General features: G+C 47.9%; 1 long non-coding RNA gene across 1 annotated transcript in view; it reads left to right on the top strand.

Annotated features, from left to right (window-relative positions):
• LOC121025505 (uncharacterized) overlaps positions 1–1411 on the top strand; it is a 3763-nt gene extending 2352 nt beyond the window's left edge. The window contains exon 3 of the long non-coding RNA XR_005788080.1: positions 1048–1411. This is a non-coding gene — a long non-coding RNA (uncharacterized LOC121025505). The remainder of the gene's footprint in view (positions 1–1047) is intronic.
• The last annotated feature ends 5005 nt before the right edge of the window (positions 1412–6416 follow it).

The following is a 6416-nucleotide window of genomic DNA, read 5'->3' as shown; positions in this document are numbered from 1 at the left end:
GCTGATGGCTCAGAGCCTGACGCGGGGCTCGAACTCCCGGACCGCGAGATCGTGACCTGGCTGAAGTCGGACGCCTAACCGACTGCGCCACCCAGGCGCCCCTCTTTTTACATTTTAAAAACGTGGCTGGTAGAACATTTAAAATGACACATGTGGCTGGAATTCTGTTTCTGTTGGGCAGTGCAGCTCTAGAATGGGCCGGTCTCCTTTGCTGATAACCCCGAGGGAAGCCAGCCCTGGGAATCTCCTGCACAGAGCCATGGGTCAGAGGCTTGAGAACCATCGGCCCAGTGAAGCGGTGTCAAAGCTGTGGACCTGAGCTCTTTGCCATTTCACATTTGTCCTTGAGGATGAATAGCCAGGGTAGGAAGTTGTATGCACGTGTGCACGCGGACATACAGACCCCAGGATTATCCCAGCTGCTGTCTGGGGTCACGTTAGGATATGGTCTTGCTTTTTCAGCTCCATCCGTGCGTATCTCTCATCCGGTAGCTTCCAGATCCTGTAACTCAGGATGGGGCCAAGGCCGTGAAATAGATTAGGACATGCGCACGCGCGTGCGCGCACACACACACACACACTTTTAAATAGCTTTATTGAGATATAACTCATATACCATACAATTCACCTAATTAAAGTGTATAATTCCAGTTTTTTTTGTATATTCACAAGGTTGTGCAGCCATCACTACAATCGAATTTGAAAATATTTTCATCCCCCAGAAAAGAAATCCCTTGGGACGCCTGGGTGGCTCAGTCGTTTGAGGGTCTGACTTCAGCTCAGGTCATGATCTGTGGTTCACAAGTTCGAGCCCCATGTCGGGCTCTGTGCTGACAGCTCAGAGCCTGGAGCATGCTTCAGACTCCCTCTCTCTCTGCTCCTCCCCTGCTGATGCTCTGTCTCTCTCTCTCTCTCTCAAAAAATAAATAAAAACATTTTAAAAAGAAAAGAAAAGAAATCCCTTACCATTAGCAGTGATGCCCCATCCTCCTCCTCCGGCCTCACTCCCCTCATCCCCTGGCAACTACTTATTTCCTTTGTCTATAGATTTGCTATTCCGGACATTTCACAGAAATGGAATCATGTAATATGCAGCCTTTGGTGACTGGCTTCTTCCAATTAACATACTGTTTTCGGGATTCATCGTTGTTGGAGCCTGATCTGTGCTTCAGGGAGTAATAATTCATTGTAGATTCCTTTGTATGAACCCGTCACATTTTATTTTGTCCTTCATCAGTTGATAGACTTTTGTTTTTTTCCCCCCATTTTTTTGGCTAATATAAATAACACAGCCATGAACATTCATGTACAAGTTTTTGTGTGGGTATATTTTTGATTGTCTTGGATGTATACCCAGCAGCAAAATCTCTGGGTCACATGGTAACTCTATATTTAACTTTCTGAGGAACTACCAAACTGTTTTCCTAAGCAGCGGCCCCATTTTATATTCCCACCAGCAATGTATTCCATCCTCACCAACAGTTCTTACTGTCTTTTTAAAAATTGTCATTATAGCTAGCCGAGGGCACGAGCGGTATCTACTTAAGGCTTTGATTTGCGTTTCTTTAATGACTAATGATGTCAAGCATCATCTTGTTTGTGTGACTTTTGGCCATTTGTAGATCTACTTTGGAGGAATGTCTATTCAGAACCTTGGCCCATTTTTATTTTATTTTGTTTATTTTTCACTTATTTATTTTGTGGGAGTGCGGGCATGAGTAGGGGAGGGGCAGAGAGAGAAGGAGAGAGAGTCCCAAGCAGGCTCCTTGCCGCTAGCACAGAGCCCGATGCAGGGCTTGAACTCACGAAACGTGAGGTCACAACCTGAGCCAAAACCAAGAGTCAGATGCTTAACCCACTGAGCTACCCAGGTACCCCTTGGCCCATTTTAAAATGGGATTATTTGTCTTTTTATTATTGAATTATAATAGTTCTTTATATATTCTGGATTGTATACCCTTATTAAATACATAATTAGCAACCATTTCCTCCCATCCCGTGAGTTGTCGTTTCACTTTCTTGGTGGTAACATTTACAGCATAAACGTTTTCAATGTTGATAGAGTCCAGTCTACCTATTTTTTTCTTTCGCCATTTGTGCTTTTGGTGTCCCGTGTATACCCGTTTCCTAGCCCAAGGTTACAAAGATTGACGTGTTCTTCTAAAAATTTTATAGTTTTAGCTCTTACATTGAGATCTATGATCCATTTTGAGTTGACTTTTGTATATGGTATAAGGACGAGGCCCAGCTCGATTCTTTTGCATATTGATGTACACTGGTACCAGCACCATTTGTTCAAAAGACTATTATTTCCGGGCGCCTGGGTGGCTCAGTCGGTTAAGCGTCCGACTTCAGCTCAGGTCGTGATCTGTGGTTCGTGAGTTCGAGCCCCGCGTCGGGCTCTGTGCTGACGGCTCAGAGCCTGGAGCCTGCTTCCGATTCTTGTGTCTCCCTTTCTGTCTGCCCCTCCCCTGCGCGCGCGCTCTCTCTCTCTCTCTCTCTCTCTCTCAAAAATAAAGATTTTTAAAAATTTACCAGAAAAAAAGACTATTATTTCCCCCTTTACAATGTTTTCGAGGAATGCTGTAAAGTGATCTTTAGTACACATCTCAGTGAGTACTTGTATACGATGTACCCTCTATGGCCACCCTCCAGATGGAAACATAGAACATTTCCAGCCCACCAGAAGGCTCTCTCATGCCTTGTCCCATTGTTCCCCTCTAAAGGAAGCCTCTATTCTGACTTCTAGCACCGTAGTTAATTTCTCCTATTGTTCGACTTCATTCGTATGAAAGGAACTGTACAATATATACTCTTTTGCTTCTTTCACTGAGCATTATGTCTGTGTGGTTCACCTGTGCATATAGCATGAGGCTATAGTTTGTTCTTTTCCATTGTTCTGTAGCATTCCATTGTAAGAATATATCACAGTGCATCTATCCATTCTCCTGCTAACAGACATTTAGGTTGTTTCCAGGTTTGGGCTATTATGATGAAAGCTGATGTGAACGTTCTTACATTTGTATTTCGGTGAACCCCTCTGCACTCTTTTCTGGGGGTATATATCTAGGAGCGGAATTGCCCAGTCATTGGGAAGGCATATGTTTACCTTTAGTGCATACTGCCAAGCAGTTTTCTAACAGTGCTTGCACTTACTTGTACTCGCATTAGCAATATGTGAGCATTTTCATTGCTCTTTATCCTAGCCAGTGGGTCATCAGTCTTTTTCATTTCAGCCACTCTAATAGGTGTGTAGTGGGACCTCACTGTGGTTTTAATTTGCATTTCCCTGATGACTAACGATCTTGATACCTTTTCGTTTGCTTATTGGCTGTTGGAAGTCTCTAAGTCATTGCTTCATTCTTAAATTGAGTTGTGTGTATTTCCTGATTCATTGGTAGAGGCTCTTTACATATTATGGATATGTCTTTTATTAGAGAAAAAAATATGTCGCATATACATATAGCAAACGTTTCTTTAAGTCTATGGCTTGCCTGTTTTTTTAACGTTTATTTATTTATTTTGAGAGAGAGTGTGTACGCTCATGCGCGTGCAGAAAAAGAGGGAGAGAAGAATGCCTGGGTGGCTCAGTCGGTAAGCTCAGGTCATGATCTCGCGGTTCACGAATTCGAGCCCTGCGTTGGGCTCTGTGCTGACAGCTTGGAGCCTGTAGCCTGCTTTGGATTCTGAGTCTCCATCTCTCTCTCTCTGCCCCTTGCCCACTTGCACTCTGTCTCTCTCTCTCTCAAAAATAAATAAACATTAAAAAACAAAAGAAAAAGAGAGGGAAAGAGAGAGAATCCCAAGCAGTCTCCACACTGTCAGTGCAAAGCCTGACTTGGGGCTTGAACTCACAAACTGTGAGATCATGACCTGAGCCGAAATCAAGAGTTGGATGCTTAACTGATTGAGCCACCCAGGTGCCCCTATGGCTTGTGTTTTAAATCTCTTAATGGTATTTTTCGTGGAGCAGAAATTCTTGGTTTTAATGCTCTTCAATTTATTGGCCTCTCTGTTTGTGGTTTACGTATTTTGTGTCTATTTTTAAGATCTCTACCCAAAGCTGTGAAGACCCCTGCATTTGCATCTAGAAGCTTTGTTGTTTTACCTTTTGCAATTAGATTTATGATCCACTTGGGACTGAGTTTTGTGTATGGTGTGAGGTAAGAGTCAAAAGTCACGTTTTGTCCATACAGATATCGGACTGACTAGCACCACTGACTGAATGTGACTGTATAAGCCATGTAGCTGTATAAGTGAGGTCACAGTCTCCATTTTTTACTATCCTGAAGAGTCTTCAGGGCCCAGAATGTCCGAGGACTCTGAAGGTTTTGAGCCGACAACTGTCAACACCCTGAAGGGTAAAGAAGAACGACTCCACAGCCCCCGGCTTGAGCTGGAAGCAGGGGGCTACCCCTAGGGTCTGGGGCTGCGCGCCCTAGCAGGATGCCACAGAGTGGCGTTGACCAAGCTGAGTTCACTCCCGTCCAAGACCTGACTCATGTTGTGTCTCAGCTCCGACATCCTGTCTTGCCAGGGTCCCAGAGCTGATGGGACAGGGCAGCTTAACTTGTCACCCAGGCTCCTCGGCTCACCGGGCGTTGCTCCTCTGGCCTCCGGCAGCTTCTGCCACCGCAGGCTCCTTTCAGCCCCAGGCTTTTCCATTTGCCATTCCATCTGCCCGGACCCTTTCCCAGCTCGCCCCTTTTCCTCACCCTTGTCTCCGCCTTCCCCCAGCACCCTGTCCCAAAAGCACCGTCCCCAGTGACTCCCTTTCCCATTTGCCTGCTTCACTTGATTTCCTGCCTCTGGACTCGAATATCGGCTCCGTGATACGGAAGAGCATGTCTGTTCCCTTCTGTAAGGTCAGCTCTGCACACCGTACCTGGGTGAGTGCAGGCGTAATTAATGGTTCTCGAACTCTCAGAGACTCTCGAGATGCCAGCTTGGGAGTTTACGCTGAGAAGTAGGCCGCCAAGTGCATGGGCTGGGCTGGTGGGTCTGACCAGGGCGGGCTCCGCCTCCCTGCAGGCCTCAGGGGACTCAGGTTGCTGAGAGCCCACAGGACCCACTCATCCCTCCACTAAGTAGATAGTCGCTGGGCACTCCCGTGCAGCCCACCTGGTGGACCCCCGGCTCCACCCCGCGTGTCACCCCTGTGAGTCTCATTTTCCTGTGCTTCTGTCACTTAGTCACTGCCATTTATTTGACACTTTGGTGGCGTGGGGTGGGGGTGGGGGGGTGAGTAGAGGGTTCTGACTGTCAAGTCGTATAACCATGAGAGCCATTCAGTCTTTCTTTAAAAAAGAAACAAAAACCATTATTTTAAATTCATTCACCACAGAGGCCCTGCTCTGGGCCAAGCACCATCCTTGGTACGGTGATGGAACAGGACGGACAAGGGCCCTGCTCCTTGGGGACAGACACTGGATCAGGCAAGTCATTACCCACATCATAATTACACTGGTGACAAGTGCCAGGAAGGAAAGGGGCCGGGAGTGGGGGAGCTAAGGGGACTTCTATTTGTGGACTCCGGGGGGCTGTGAACGGATTTCTCAGTTGCACTCCAGAGGACAGTCTGGATTCTAAGACTTCACCCAGTGAAAGTGGCATTCCTCTGTCTCGGGCCCCTCGTGGCAGGTGCTGCCATGGCTTTGACCCGTGGTCTGTGGCGGTTTCCTCCACCGTTAGAGCGGCAGGGAACTGGCCAGATGTGGGGGCTTGAATGAGCAGAAGGTAGGAAGGTAGGTGGTAGGAAGGGGGAGGGGGAACAGTGGGGTGCTCCCCCCACACCCCGCTTGGTGACCGGGGGCCCTGGCTGGGGCACAGCTACAGAGCTCCGTCCAGGCCTGTGTGCAGTAGTTCCAAGGACCCAGTGTTCCCACTGGTTTTGTCTGTTGTCTAAGAGAACAAAAGATGTTTCCTGGAGTATCATTTCCTGGGGGCTGACCTGTGGCCGCTGGACCGTGTCTGAACATTTCCCGGTCGTCTCCCTCACCTCCTCGGAGAGAGAAGCCCTCACCAGTGAACTTATATCACCTCACAATTCACATTTCCAGTCTCCTTCCTTCCAGTCCCCTTGCCCCAGCCTTGTTATTTTATGCCAAAGACGTTTGATACTCAAGAATTATTCCCTCATCTGTGATAACTCTGTGCCAGGCAGAAAGAAGAGTGGCCATTGCATACAGCTTGGTAGGTGCTGGGTGGGGTGGGCAAAGAATGCCGTGGGAGCCCCGAGGAGTCCCTGACCCAGCTAGGCAGCGGGAGGAGTGTAGGCTGGGAAATAGTCAGGAAAGCTTCCCAGAGGAGGTGATGGACGGCCCCTGAGCTGAATCTTAAGGAATAGTGAGCTGGGAGGCCGCAGGACTTCCCAGGTGTGTGTGCCAGGCTCTGTGGGGCTCCTGGCCATTTTCCTC

The sequence above is a fragment of the Herpailurus yagouaroundi genome, unplaced genomic scaffold (genome assembly GCF_014898765.1).
Source record: "Herpailurus yagouaroundi ecotype Mexico unplaced genomic scaffold, PumYag 67650, whole genome shotgun sequence".
NCBI classification, from domain to species: domain Eukaryota; kingdom Metazoa; phylum Chordata; class Mammalia; order Carnivora; family Felidae; genus Herpailurus; species Herpailurus yagouaroundi.
Note: the sequence above shows the minus strand (reverse complement) of the source record. Positions and strands in the feature narration are given on the sequence as shown.